This window comes from Schistocerca americana, chromosome 5 (assembly GCF_021461395.2).
Source record: "Schistocerca americana isolate TAMUIC-IGC-003095 chromosome 5, iqSchAmer2.1, whole genome shotgun sequence".
Lineage (NCBI taxonomy): Eukaryota > Metazoa > Arthropoda > Insecta > Orthoptera > Acrididae > Schistocerca > Schistocerca americana.
Window position 1 is genome coordinate 343,151,064 of NC_060123.1, and position 16,174 is coordinate 343,167,237.

Genomic DNA, 16,174 nt, shown 5'->3' on the forward strand with positions numbered 1-16,174 from the left:
CAAAGAAAGAAAAAAATTATAGCCTTGAACAACATGTTTAGCTTTAAGTGTGACTGAATCCGGTGGCTTCCTTGTTGATGAATGGTGTTGATAATTGTATTTTGTTTTCTTGTTTTGGTTGGAAAAGTGACAAGCCTGTCCCCAATCGTCATTTCAGCTGATGACATGGAAGACGTGGGTCACCAGCTAAATATGTGTACAAGGCTGATAGTAGGTAATATAAATTTTGCTGGTTTATGTCCCACAATAATTTTTTTCAGTGCGGCATTTTAGTGCGCTTGGGAGGCGCGATTGGTGGGGGGGGGGGGGGGGGAGGATGGGCATGAGTGATAATAAGTGTCAAGCTGTTTTCACTGGTCACTGTTCCTTCATTATGATGTAGACAGATTCGATTTAATGTAACTGAAATTAGGCATGTCGTGTGACCACATTTTTTCGTCTTGGATAAAGCCGTTTTAAGGGGCGATTTCATTTTGTTTCCCCGTAGATTAGATGAAGAGGTGTTCTAATAATTGACAGGTGGCCGACACAGGTGGAGGCGACTGGGATAGTACACGTTCTCTGCATGAAAGCATCGGACCGGAGGGTGGGTCAGTGGCACCAGCATGGCAGTGTCGGTGAAACTGGAAGAATATGAGTCAAGCCGACAGGCACGTTAAAAAGGCAAGGTCGAGCTGGGAGGGATAGTGTTTTTATGGCCTGAACCCTGTTAGAGGGAGGTGTCCTAAAAGCTTTAGATCTGCAGCACAGAATTCGTGGAAGCAGGGAGGCGGCAATCGGGCACGTATCAGGAAAACATTCAGCAAGATATTAATCTCTCAGCCTCCTAAAATGCATGGATAATGACCCTTAAAAACTGTTGCTTTGCAGGTGGCCGACAGGCTGTCGCCAGGGAATTAAGTTACTTTTTTCTGTTCTTCGCTTGCTAGAGAAACCCACTCTTAGCAGTTATAAAGACCACTGACTAATGACATAAGTATGATGTACCGTTTGAACCGATTTTTTTTTTATAGAACAGAGGGGCGGAAAGGCAGCTTCTTGGATTTGACATTTCTGCCGGTTTCTGATGGTAGGTTTTGAACAACAAAACTGTTATGCCACTGATTTTGCTCTCGGACGAGACAGACGACATTGAGAACAGCTCTCCACAGTGACAGATACTGATGGAGTCCAGTGTTGGCGTTCACAGGAGAGAACTTCTAAGTGGCCACCTGATGACAGCCAGTCACGTAATCAGCGGTCAACTCTTTTTAAATCAACATGGTGAGAGTAATTTGCACCACTGGCACCTTAGCACGAAGGGAACATACAAATTCAACAACATATTCGGTTTAGCCTAACTATGTTTGACGGTACAATCACACTTACATCGATAATTTCTGTTTCCCTTTCAACCCACACGATCACTGTCATTGATGCGTAGGCAGGTTGAGTAAATTCATTAGGAAAGTAAGATGATGTTTAGCAAATTCCAATCCTCCACCAAATAACTATGACAACAGTTATTGCATTTATCTCTGTTTCGTCATAATAAAAGATTTTATTATGCATCAAGCAAGTTTATGTTATTCTTTTCCTTTTTTAATAAATTCAGAGTTCACTCAAGTAGTGCCTTTTATTAACGTAGTTTGCAAATCCTTACCATGATCAGTGTTTTTGAATGATAAATTGTGAATACCCTAGCTTACATTTCACAGCTAGGGCGACAGTCTTCTAAGAGTTAGTTTAATCTGTTGTGTAAATTTAATGCAGCATTGATACTTAAGGGTGGATCCTTCTCACAGTTAACTCCGAGACAGAATTTTTTTTATTTCATGACACTGAGTTTTCACACCACCATGCTGCTGAGGCATCTCCTCAAGCCAGCTGAAAAGATACGCTCTCCCTTCATGGAGCGACGAATGCCGCTCTGCAGTCAGAACCAAAAGGGCAACCTGTGCATAGATCCAAGTGTCAGGCAAATGCAGAGAACTTCGCAGCCCTTTAGGCAGCGAGGGCGAAATGTCAGACAATTATTAGACAGCAAAAACGGATTATGGCATCAGTTCCTGATCATCACAAACCTTTCCGCTAAATTAACAGTCGTATGGGAGAGGAGGGAGGTTTCAGTAGCTGCCGTAACGCGGAATGCAAATCTCCAGACCAACCCATGAGACGAGACATTGTCCAGACTTTTGCGTGCTACTTTGCCACAGTTAACGCTACTGTCAGTCAGGATTCATTCCGAAGCTACAGACTGGCTGATGAGAGTAGCAGTTGGGACTTCTTGTCCATCAGTTGCAACATCCCACGGTGTGTGAAACTGTGAAACCTATGAGATTAATGTATCTACCCAGACTCTGTCACACTACCCTTAAGACCCCATGTTAACTACAAATTACGCAACCAAATCGCTCTGAAATAATCTCTTTGTATAAAAGGCAAGGTTCTCACTGACTGACTGACTGACTGACTAACTCATCATCGCCCAGGCCAAACCCCTAAGGATAGGAACTTGAAATTTGGAGTAGGTATGGGGATCTAATACAGTAGGCGTCATTTAAGAAGAGATTTTACTATGTTCCAACCCTAAGGGAGTGAAATATGGTCATAAGGTTTTTTTGAAACATGTCGCTACTAAGACAGTTTTGGAGATAGACCTACAAAATTAGTATTTGGTTTCTCGGTCAGAAATAAATAAATATGTGTTTCAGCAGTTTTGTAAATTTAACGCTGTGGGGGTGAAGCAGTGGAGGAAGCTTTCTTTGAAAATATGTCATCATTAATGAACTACTAAAATATTTTTAAAGCTACGCTACTGGCCATTAAAATTGCTACATCAAGAAGAAATGCATATGACAAACGGGTACTCAGTGGACAAATATATTATACTAGAACTGACATGTGATTACATTTTCAGGCAACTTGGGTGCATAGGTCCTGAGAATACAGTGCCCAGAACAACCACCTCTGGCCGTAATAACGGTCTTGATACGCGTGGACATTGAGTCAAACAGAGCTTGGATGGTGTGTCCAGGTACAGCTGCCCATGCAGCTTCAGCACGACCCCCCAGTTTATCAAGTGTAGTGACTGACGTATTGTGACGAGCCAGTTGCTCGGCCGCCATTGACCAGACGTTTTCAATTGGTGAGAGATCTGGAGAATGTGCTGGCCAGGGCAGCAGTCGAACATTTTCTATATCCAGAAAGGCCCGTACAGGACCTGCAATATGCGGTCGTGCATTATCCTGCTGAAATGCAGGGTTTCGCAGGGATCGAATGAAGGGTAGAGCCACGGGTCGTAACACATCAGGAACTGATGTCATAATCCGTTTTTGCTGTCTAATTGACTGTTCAAAGTGCCGTCAATGCGAACAAGAGGTGACCGAGACGTGTAACCAATGGCAGCACCCCATACCATCACGCCGGATGATGCGCCAGTATGGCGATGACGAATACACGCTTCCAATGTGCGTTCACCGCGATGTCGCCAAACACGGATGCGAGCATCATGATGCTGTAAACAGAACCTGGATTCATCCGAAAAAATGTTTTGCCATTCGTGCACCCAGGTTCGTCGTTGAGTACACCATCGCAGGCGCTCCTGTCTGTGTTGCAGCGTCAAGGGTAACCGCAGCCATGGTCTCCGAGCTGATAGTCCAGGCTGGTGCAAACGTCGTCGAACTGTTCGTGCAGATGGTTGTTGTCTTGCAAACCTCCCCATCTGTTGACTCAGGGATCGAGACGTGGCTGCACGATCCGTTACAGCCATGCGGATAAGATGCCTGTCATCTCGACTGCTAGTGATACGAGGCCGATGGGATCCAGCACGGCGTTCCGTATTACCCTCCTGAACCCACCGATTCCATATTCTGCTAACAGTCATTGGATCTCGACCAACGCGAGCAGCAATGTCGCGATACGATAAACCGCAATCGCGATAGGCTACAATCCGACCTTTATCAAAGTCGGAAACGGGATGGTACGCATTTCTCCTCGTTACACGAGACATTACAACAACGCTTCACCAGGTAACGCTGGTCAAGTGCTGTTTGTGTATGAGAAATCGGTTGAAAACTTTCCTCATGTCAGCACGTTGTAAGTGTCGCACCGGCGCCAACCTTGTGTGAACGCTCTGAAAAGCTGACCATTTGCATATCACAGCATCTTCTTCCTGTCGGTTAAATTTCGCGTCTGTAGCGTCTCATCTTCGTGGTGTAGCAATTTTTATGGCCAGTAGTGTACATCTGTCAACATTGGTATGTGACTTCTCGGTTGAAAATAAAAAATTACATGTTTCAGTGTTTTTGGAAATTGAACCCCATGAGCGAGTGAAATATGGGGTTAGAATATTTATAAAAATTAATTGTTGTTAAAGTGTTTTTAAAACTAAATCTACGAAAATTTAAAATTGGCTTCTGAGCTAAAAATTAAAAACGTGTTTCACTGTTTTTGGAAATTCAGCGTCTGTGGGAGTGAAATGGGGAATCAAAGTTTTTGTGGGAATATTTCATTGTTTAAGCTTCTATGACGCTAAGTCTGTGAAAATCTGTATTTGGCTTCTCTGTTAGAAATAAAACATAAGCATGCCACTGTTTTTGGAAATTCAACCCCCAAACGGGTGAAAAGTTTTATGAAAAAATTTCATTGCGAAAGCATTTGTTAAAACTATATGTTACAATAATGTGTTTGTCTTCTCTGTTAGAAACAAAAGCACATGGATTCCAGTGTTTCTGGAAATTCAACCCATATGGAACAGCAATAGAGCACGTAAAATTTTAAGAATGTATTTTGTTGCATTAAAAAAAATTTAAAGTTAAATTTATGAAAATTGGTGTTTTACATCTCCGTTAGATACAAAGAAATATTTGTTAGAGAGTGGAAGTTGCTATTGAAATATTTCCACAGGAACGCTAAAGGTATGATTAACAAACGCTTTGGACTCCAGCTACCGGAATCGCTTTGTGGTCAGAAGTACATTCGGAAAAGATCATGCTTATATGGCCGTAATTAGCGTGAAAAGCTTAGAAGGTGTTGCAGTTTGTGAACAACATAAAAATTCAATTAAATAATCTGTGCAGGCCATACAGTTCAGGCGAGCAAAGCAGCGGACGGAAAGCTAGTCCTACTACATAAGTATCCGTTCGGTCAATAGAATAAATCAGTGAACTGAAGGGAGTTACACGTTCCTTCAAATAAAAATGCAAATAAACATAAACCGATTATTTGTTATATTACCCAATTAAAAAGTATTTGCATGAACGTTCCACAAAGAAGCACACTTAACTGCTGAAACACCTAATAAGATAGGCAAGCGAGGGATGGCTACCACATTCTAGCTGCACATTAAATCATTAATCCAACAAAAACCAACGATTAATCTAGAAACTCCAGTGTTCGACTGGATACCGCATCAAAAGATACTGTACGACGAGTCGGGTTTAGCGGGGCTGTACCACTGGTACGCTTCCTACATAAACATTAGCCCCCACCTAGTGAGACATGCTGCTGTATACTCTCATTAGTCTGCTGTGCAGCAAGTCGGAGGATCATTTTCATTGTATGTTTACCGTTTTGCAAACATGTGTTTACTATACAAAGATAGCAGAAGATATATTCATACTACTTTACGATTGAAACTATTCTTGTTTTATATGTTACAATTCCTACCTATTTCGAGTAGAAGAGCGACCGAAATATTTTCTATTAAGCTGTAAGGTCTATTGTTTATGGAAAGACGTCATATATACATTACTGGTCATTAAAATTGCTACACCACGAAGATGACGTGCTACAGAGTCAAAATTTAACCGACAGGGAGAAGATGCTGTGATATGCAAATGATTAGCTTTTCAGAGCACTCACACAAGGTTGGCGCCGGTGGCGACAACTACAACGTGCTGACATGAGGAAAGTTTCCAACCGATTTCTCATACAAAAACAGCAGTTGACCGGCGTTGCCTGGTGAAACGTTGTTGTGATGCCTCGTGTAAGGACGAGAAAAGCGTACCATCACGTTTCCGACTTTGATAAAGGTCGGATTGTAGCCTATCGTGATTGCGGTTTATCGTATCGCGACATTGCTGTTCGAGTTGGTCGAGATCCAATGACTGTTAGCAGAATATGGAATCGGTGGGTTCAGGAGGGTAATACGGAACGCCGTGCTGGATCCCATCGGCCTCGTATCACTAGCAGTCGAGATGACAGGCATCTTATCCGCATGGCTGTAACGGATCGTGCAGCCACGTCTCGATCCCTGAGTCAACAGATGGGGAGGTTTGCAAGACAACAACCATCTGCACGAACAGTTCGACGACGTTTGCACCAGCCTGGACTATCAGCTCGGAGACCATGGCTGCGGTTACCCTTGACGCTGCATCACAGACAGGAGCACAAGCGATAGTGTACTCAACGACGAACCTGAGTGCACGAATGGCAAAACGTCATTTTTTTGGATGAATCCAGGTTCTGTTTACAGCATCATGATGGTCGCATCCGTGTTTTTCGACATCACGGTGAACGGACATTGGAAGCGTGAATTCGTCATCGCCATACTGGTGTATAACCCGGCGTGATGGTATAGGGTGCCATTGGTTACACGTCTCGGTCACCTCTTGTTCGCATTGACGGCACTTTGAACAGTGGACGTTACATTTCAGACGTGTTACTACCCGCGGCTGTACACTTCATTCGATCCCTGCGAAACCCTACCTTTCAGCAGGATAATACACGATCGCATATTGCAGGTCCTGTACGTGCCTTTCTGGATACAAAAATGTTCGACTGCTGCCCTGGCCAGCACATTCTCCAGATCTCTCACCAATTGAAAACCTCTGGTCAATGGTGGACGAGCAACTGTCTCGTGACAATACGCCAGTCACTACTCTTGATGAATTGTGGTATCGTGTTGAAGCTGAATGGGCAGCTGTACCTGTACACGCCATCCAAACTCTGACTCAATGCCCAGGCGTATCAAGGCCGTTATTACGGCCAGAGGTGGTTGTTCTGGGTACTGATTTCTCTGGATCTATGCACCCAAATTTCACGAGAATGTAATGACACGTCAGTTCTAGTATAATATATTTGTCCAATGAATACCCGTTGATCATCTGTATTTCTTCTTGGTGTAGCAATTTTAATGGCCAGTAGTGTGTAATCTCATATCACTGCAATGGTAGGCATAAAGAATAAGTTAGCCGTTAAATTGGTTACAGAAACCAGATGAACAATTATGTCTTGGGAATTGAAGTTAGCAGTGAACAAAATGGGTTTGTGTTAAGTGAATTACTGAGAAATATGTGATATAGCTTCCATGATATGTGACAAAGGTTGTGAATACAAATGACGTTATACAAATTATCTGGCATGTAACAATGAAGTATCGCAAATGTGACAAATGTTGACTGATGGTTTTCAAAAATGGCTCTGAGCACTATGGGACTCAACTTCTGAGGTTATTAGTCCCCTAGAACGTAGAACCAGTTAAACCTAACTAACATAAGGACATCACACACATCCATGCCCGAGGCAGGATTCGAACCTGCGACCGTACGGTCACGCGGTTCCGGACTGCAGTGACTAGATCCGCACGGCCACTTCGGCCGGTCGATATTGTTCACATGATACCATTTAGATAATTAAGACATTATTAAACTAATTCTGTAAAGACGTCCCAGTTTACATCAAAACATGTGGAGAACAACACCATAGTAAAGCATATTGCTAGTTAACAATGTAGTTATGAAATGGTCACATTGTATCGGTCGTGGCCGTTGGTGAGAGTTGATTTTGGCAAGATTCTTCTAACAGACATGATCATTTTCATGTCCTAATGTGCTACATTTGTGAACCATATACCAAAAACGATTTTAGTACTCTTGACAAAGTGGACACTGTACAGTTGTGCAGAGTATACTGTCAAGAAAACAGCGAAAGTACTAATGCACGCTGAGACTTTTGTCGAGTATATCAAGGAGGTAAGAGGTGAAACTTCCTGGCAGATTACAACTGTGTGCCGGACCGAGACTCGAACTCGGGACCTTTGCCTTACGCGGGCAAGTGCTCTACCAACTGAGCTACCCAAGCACGACTCACGCCCCGTCCTCACAGCCTTAATTCCGCCAGTACCTCGTCTCCTACCTGTGAGGACGGGGCGTGAGTCGTGCTTGGGTAGCTCAGTTGGTAGAGCACTTGCCCGCGTAAGGCAAAGGTCCCGAGTTCGAGTCTCGGTCCGGCACACAGTTGTAATCTGCCAGGAAGTTTCATATCACCGCACACTTCGCTTTAGAGCGGAAATTTCATTCTAGAGGTAAGAGGCGTGTGTCATTGCAAGACGATCACACAAAAGGGCGTGGTTCACTACACTTAGCTCGGAGTGTCATTACACTGTGAGTGGTGAATCAGAGGGCTGTGCACTGCTGTATGTGGCGTTGGAGTGAGGCCCTTAGTCTAAGTCTCCACATCGCTGTTGCATTAGGTGTAAAGGGCTGGACAGCCGTGGGAACATACCAGGCCAGCGCTGTCACAGGCAGCAAGAGCGACTGTGCCACTGCGTCCATCGGTCTTGGCAGCCGGCATGTACATCAGGATTATCCTCTGTTTACTGTCCCGAGTCTCGGCCAGGCCAGTAACACCTATGGGGTTAACTCGTCTGTACTGAGACAGAGACTGTTGAGCACTCATGAGCAATAGCTTATGTGATGAAGTAGAGTAGGGCCCACAACAACGGAAATGTCATTAGAAGGAACCATTGCAGGGGGGTCTCCCACGGACAAATATTTGAGTTCCCTGGAACAGAGCCGTAATCTGGCTACTGTGATGCTCTCCAAAGGGAGAAAGACAACGGCGCAATCCCAGCATCATACCTCAACGCCTGCAACTGAGACGCACTGCCCCTGCCAGCCAGCATCATGCTGGGTGGCCTGGATGAGTCGGCCGCCGAAGGCGTTGTCCCTTCCGCCATTTATATTTATGCAGTATACATCGGGGCTTCCATCCATTATCTGGTTGCCACCACCGTGTAAAATCCAGATTAGCACGCCTTTCAGACTGCTGTCCGTGCGGCAGTGCTGTCTGGCCGAACCTGCACAATACTACAGCTATACGTTCCGATTCTGCATCACTGGGCAACAACGTGACACGAGACACAAGAACTAACATTAACAAAATCACTATTACCAATTCTACAGCTAAGTCTTTACTTAGCCATGGCTACCTAAGACATGTACGTGGGGTTGGGTTGTTTTGGGGAAGGAGACCAAACAGCGAGGTCATCGTTCTCATCGGATTAGGTAAGGACGGGGAAGGAAGTCGACCGTGCCCTTTGAAAGGAACCATCCCGGCATTTGCCTGGAGCGATTTAGGGAAATCACGGAAAACCTAAATCAGGATGGCCGGACGCGGGATTGAACCGTCGTCCTCCCGAATGCGAGTCCAGTGTCTAACCACTGCGCCACCTCGCCCGGTGTACATGTACGTGTCCACACACTAATCACATTCACGTCCCAGTCCACACACTAAGCACATCCACGTCATTAGGATACTCAAGAAAACTATGCGGATACACATTTACGAGTGAAATTAAAACTGTAACTTGGCGCTGCCTGTGGAAGTTATGTGGTTAAAGGCAGTAAAATGCACATATTCTTCTTCTGCTTTGTTGGCGCCTTATCTTCAGTTGAGACTTTATAGAGCATACTTTGGAAATGACATTAGAAAATTATTAACCTAAGCCGTTGTGCTCAAGGGTCCCCTGTTCCTAAACTGAAACCAGAGAGAAAAGTTAGTGTCTTGTGTCTTCTAGAAGGTCACAGCTTCTTACACACAATGCTGCATACTCTGTTCGCCTGCATGAGAGACAAACTCCATTATTTATGAGTGACAAGTGCCGTTGCTCCCTGGCATTACACTACAACACAAAACCTAAATCTCAACTCTCTAGATATGGGTCTATTTAACGATGGCATGGATTTGTCCCAAATCAAAGTAGCATACTGAGAACTCTCAAATGGCCCAGACTTCCGAAAGCGAAACCTGTTGTCCACGACACACAAACGCTTCTTCAGTATTCTACCGGAAACAGACGATTCACCCATACGTCACAGCCAACTTAATGTTACATGTTTTAGAACTGCCTAACTGTCACGGCACAGGTAACGGACGACAGCCAAAATGTCTACTCCTCTTCGTACTCAGTCGTCAAAATTTCCATGACCTTCAATCGTGCTCTGACACTAGAGAGATGAATTGAGCACCAACTGTTTTTCCGTTGGCACACAACTCTATTTACACGAGTTGTAAACGTATATCAATACTCAACAAACACAAGATTTATAACAAAGGTCAGAAGGAAAAATAATCCAAATTACGTGCTTAACTCTATACAATTGATCCCTACTATCTAGTACAGTGCCAATTAATTGAGAGTTTCAGGTGGCTGAAGTGGTCACGGATTTCCCTGTTGATGATGCTGTTATGGTTAGATGGCTACGTTCAGCGACCTGCCCTTTTACTCTGTCTTGTTCAGGGGCAAACTCATGGTGTCTCACCTGTCTCCTACTATCGTTTTGGAGGTAGTGCTGGTTCTTCCAGCCACTTATTTAGCGTGAGTAGTTGCTATTGTGTTTGTTGACATCTGAGGCTATATCTCTGTTTGCATGTCCTTCTTTGGAATTGTTTCTCTTCTGCCAGGTGTTGTATAGGTGATCAGGCTCACGTCTTCTTTCAGTCATCCTCTGTTCATCCTGCGTGGACTCTAATTCTCGCAGAGTATTTTTAAAAGATTCAATACATTACCACATTTGCCAGTCAATATTTGTTGGTGGCGTGGTGGGAGCTTCACATGGCAGAAGCGAATTATTTCACCTTCGCATCAAGGAACTGGTTCTATTTGACGATAGCCTCGAAGAATTTGACAGGACTTTTAAATCCTGAGGCAACCAGATCCCTACAGAACAGTCGTTTTCCAAGAACGCTACCCTGAACGCTGTGTACGACGTGCACGTTTCAACGATTGTACGCGTTGTTTTTGCCACATTGTCCTAGAGGTGCAAATTTAATTTGCACTCCAGTGGCCACTGCAGAGGTAGCGAGAGGTCGAACTGAGAAATGAAGGTCTTCGGGTGAAGAGTATTGCCGTTGTCTCTGTAGTTCTGGAGTTTCCTGACGGACACAAAGTGTTTGAAATCGACTGTGTCGTCTGTACGTCTGTGTAATGATATTCCTGACAGACTATCTAGGACTGACTCCGAACTCATAATGTCTACAGGACTCACTACATCGGTGATGTGTTCGTCAGTCCTGCGTAGTTGTATGCAGTTGTTTACACTACTTGTCGTTCTTTCGTCTCGTGATATTTCTTCCATGCGTTCTCATAATTTGATAAAATCACTCGCAATTCCGTCACAATGGACGATCCATTTCGTGTTCGCCTTACCTATTTCTTGCTTTATCTCGAGATTTTCCTCTCTTAAGGGCTTGTGAGCCTTCTTCGCCCCTCTAATCGCTGTCGTTGCTAACTGTTTGGATTTTTGTGCCTCCTTCAGGTCACGCACAGATAGTGTTCGGGTATTTTCGCCTTCCACTTTCACTTACGATCTGATCTTCTCGATCACTACATGTGCCTGCTGTTCTTCTCTTCTCTCTACCCTATCTCCTGCATCTTATTCTCTCTGTTTTGCCCTTTCGTCTGCGTCATTTACATCGCTTCTTAATATTTTCTAGAATACTTGTTTCCTCTCTACTGTCCTTGCTTCCATTAACTTTAAGAGCGTGAATAAACCGTCCCCGATCTGTTCGTTTGCCATCCTACTATTGTACGAGGATGTGTGTGAATTTGTCCGTGATGCGGCCTCATCATCGTGCTCAACTCCGCCATCAGTACAAAGGTGGATATATGTTGCCATTCAATTGCGTGATCGACCCCCTCATTTCGCATCTATTGAGTGTCCCTTACACATGAACAGTAAGTATCAGGTGCAACAAAGTGGTTAACTTTCTTCAGGAAATGGCATCGAATTGCCCCTCCCGAACAGTCCATGAGGGCCCAATGGTACTGACCGCCACCATGTCATCCTCAGCTCATAGGCGTCTCTGGATGTGGATATGGGGTGGGGGGGGGGGGGGAGGGAGGGGGGCATGTGGTTAGCACACCGCTCTCCCGGCCATATGTCAGTTTCCGAGACCGGAGCCGCTACTTCTCAATCAAGTAGCTCCTCAGTTTACTACACAAGGGCTGAGTGCACCCCGCTTGCCAAGAGCGCTGGGCAGACCGGATGGTCACCCATCCAAGTGCTAGCCAAGCCCGACAGCTCTTCGGTGATCTGACTGGAACCGGTGTTACCACTGCGGCAAGGCCGTTGGCTCACACTGTGGTTTAATAATACAAAATATATTATGTAGGAAAGGAGTATCTCATTGCCTCCAATCTCTTTTAAAATTACTGCGAACCTCATCATTTTGTTATTATTGTTTACGTCACTGAGGCACAAAAAATCTACGGTACCCCCAAAAATTTAAGCAACCAAACCGAAATATGTACAGAAAAAGTTATATTTATCGTTCAAACTACGTTCACCACTGTTCCTTTTCTTTCGACATCCCCTTGAGCTTGCTCAGTGCCTTCTCCACACAAGTCCACCTGTTCTGACCCTTCACCCATGACTAAATCCTCCATGCTAACGTCTGCCTCTGCATGCATGAGGGCTCTTACGCGCTTCGTGTCTCTCTTACTGTAATCCACATTCGCTATTGCGTCAACTTCTACAAAATCTTTCCATCCCCGGTCCTTACTACATGTGATCATACACAATGAATAATATTATACCAGATTACAAAATTCGCTGAATGACACAACAGATTTGCCCAGCAACTGATAACCTTAAACATACCCAGATACCATAAATGAATAGAGAACGGTCACAATATCCTTCCAAATCACAACTGTGGTAAAAACGCCCCCAATGACATACAGACATGGTGGAGAACCAACGGAACCAAAATACATGGCAAACACAAATAATTGATAAAATATTGCCAATCTAATGCTATGGCGGCTCTGATAAAGTTTACACAATTGGTTGCAAATGTAAATAACGAAATGAACAATGCACTTGATCTATTTACTAAATACGTGATACATTATAAGAGAAAAAGTTAATCTGCCCATATAATCTCCCAAGGAACGAAGTCTAATGAAGGTTCGCCAAAGTATGCAATACCCTGCGGTGAGTGAGACTGTGAAACCTATCAGAGTAATGAACCTAGCCAGAATTTGTCACACTCCATGTTAACTGTAAATTACTCAACTTGAAATGCCTTAGCATGGAATCACTTGGTGGGAAATTGCAATGATGCTATTGCACAACTATCCATTCAATAAACAGAATAAAGGGAAAGGGAATTAAGCCCTCTTTCATACAAAAATGTAAATGAAACGTAAACCGATTATTTATTATATTAATCAATTACAGAGTATTTGCGTCCGCATTCTATGAAAAAACAAAGTTAATTGTTGACAATATCAAACAAGATAGGTAAGCAGAGGGATGGCTACGGTATCCTAGCTGCACATTAAATCATTAATCCAGTACACTCCAACGATTAATTTAGAAACTCCAGTAGTCGACTTAATACCACATCAAATACTAGTAAGGCGTGAGTCGTGTTTAGCGGAGCTATGGCAGCGGCACGCTTCCTACATAAACATTAACCCCCATGTGCAATGATGTCTCGAATCAACGACCTGTCTCCATCTAAGGTGTCAAAGCCAAGTTTAACCAACCCCGTCCACCTCCATGGTTGAGTGGTAGTCTGCCTTTGGCAGCGGAGCAGCTCGGACTTGTTTACGTCCCAGCTGCGAACGTTCGCGGAAGAAGCGGTGTTTACGCCGTCGTTACTCGCGTAAGTTACTGTTTGCATCGAACGCAATGGCACACAATTTTCGATAAAAAAAAAGCTTCAAATGGCTTTGAGCACTATGGGACTTAGCTTCTGACGTCATCAGTCCCCTAGAACTTAGAACTACTGAAACCTAACTAACCTAAGGACATCACACACATCCATGCCCGAGGCAGGATTCGAACCTGCGACCGTAGCGGTCGCGCGGTTCCAGACTGTAGCACCCAGAACCGCTCGCCCACCCCGGCCGGCAATTTTCGAAAAATCACGATACAGTTCACGTTCTGTAACGAGTATGCAAGACCGAAGGTTTTAGAAATCGAACGTTTCTTAAGGGACGAAGTTCATCTTAACTACACGGAGCTTATTGGAATTCACTTTTCAATCGTGAGCAGCACTCTTTACGTAAAGAAGACTGACGACGCAGCATGCGATAGAATTATTGAGGATTGCAGTTCCAACACTCCGATGGTCATATTGGCAAAGTTTTAGTAGCTCATTTGGGTTTGGGCGTGCGTACGATTCGAATCTTCGAGCTGCCTTTCGAGGAACCCGCATCATTGGTCACTGAACCACTCCAGCGATACGGCAGAATTATTAGTCATACGGTCGAACGGTGGGAAAGTTTTAGCTCGTATCCAGTGCTCAGTGGTGTCTGACAGGTGCGAATTGCCCTTACTAAACATGTGCCATCGTACATAAACATCGACGGCTGTAGAGCTATTGCCATCTATGATGGATATCCACGGACATGCTCCGGGTGTGGTGGTGAAGGAAATCTTCGATCTGCGTGTATGTAGAGGAGACTCCTGCAGCTCCCCAGCGGAGACTGCGAGAATCCCGCTACACCAACGTCACTGTCGCTAACTTACGTGACGGCGCTGCGGGGGGAGGTGACGCCGAGGTCAGAGAGTACTATCGAACCAACGCCGCCGTTGACTGAGGCGCCTTCGCACCCCACTGAAGAAGGAATGTAACCGACCAATCTCCTATCCCAGACACTGCAGGTGGTGGAGCAAGAGGATGGCAGCATCACGCAAGGAATGGAAGCTGACGTGGAAAGACCCCAGGGCGTTGTGGCGGCGGCGAGACAGCAGAAGATACAAGATTCGCCAACACCAGAGGTCGAGGTTAGGACCCGCAAACAACGCTCGCCGAAGCGCCGCAAGAAGCGCCGACTAAACTCTGCGGAGACGCTCCCTTCTCTTCTTGGGAGCCCTGATGAGTCTAACACTATGGACCTGTCTGACTTGGAACCACAAGCTTCGGATATCGCTGACCATGTGAATTCGGACAGTGAAAAGATGTCACGTCGTTCAGACGACGCATCCGCTCAGCGGCCTGACACCCATTCTGCGGCGGAGTCAAAAGCTGCGAAAGATCCACAGATGCCACACATCTGTGCCGTACAGAGCAGTTTGGAGCACCCCAGTAATATCAGCTGGGATGCACAGCACGAAGAAATTAACGATGCGGACCCTTCAGTTGGTGGGGACTCGCATCCGTCCGCATCTCAAGAAACTTAATGCCACAGGGAGACGTCCGTCGGGCGACCCTCTGCGATTCTGCAAAGGGACTATCGATACGGTGAATGTTCGTCATTCTACCATCATGCGGAGATGACAGCTACTCAAATCCAGGCATACAGAATAGGGACAGTGAGTGTAAATACCATTAGATCGCCCGTGAAAAAGCAATTGTTTAGGGACATGATATACGCGTCGGATGTGGATATACTTATGGTGTAGCCAATTTGCATTCCTGAGCTCCAGGAAGTACATGGATACATCTCCTACACTTCGCCTCACTCGGACAACGTCAGTGGAACGGTGATATTGGTCCGGGACGGAATTTCGGTTCGCGACGTGGCTTATCTGCCCTCGGCGCGAGGACTGGCGATAACTGTTAATGGAATTCGTATTCTCAATGTCTATGTCCCTACCGGCACAGACGGGCGCGTGCGAGATATTATTCGGAAGAGATTGTGCCTTTATTTACCAGCAGATTCGATCATTTCATTATAGGTGATGACTTCAACAGTGTTATGGTCCAAAAAGACCAGACTCCACATTACAATACCTGTCATGCACTGTAAGTGCTATGCAGGGACCTTGAGTTAAGCGACACCTGGGACAGGATTCATAGGAAGCGTGAGGGGCATACTTTTGTTACCAGTCACTCGTCGAGCAGACTTGATCGAATATATGTTTCAGGCTAAGGTGGTCGACGCTGAACGATGGCTTGCGGCATTTACTGATCATCTGGCTTACATTTGTACCATATCACTCCCTCAGTAAAG

The 16,174-nt window shown here is 45.0% G+C and overlaps 1 protein-coding gene and 2 non-coding genes across 3 annotated transcripts in view; 2 read left to right on the top strand and 1 right to left on the bottom strand.

The window, feature by feature from the left end:
- The window catches only part of LOC124616365 (wiskott-Aldrich syndrome protein homolog 1-like), a 145,568-nt gene that overhangs the window by 103,809 nt on the left and 25,585 nt on the right, over positions 1-16,174 (top strand). The window lies entirely within an intron of this gene.
- On the bottom strand, positions 7,991-8,065 carry Trnat-cgu. Its single transcript has one exon. It is a non-coding gene; the product is annotated as a tRNA-Thr (tRNA).
- Positions 8,142-8,216, top strand: Trnat-cgu. The gene has a single exon. It is a non-coding gene; the product is annotated as a tRNA-Thr (tRNA).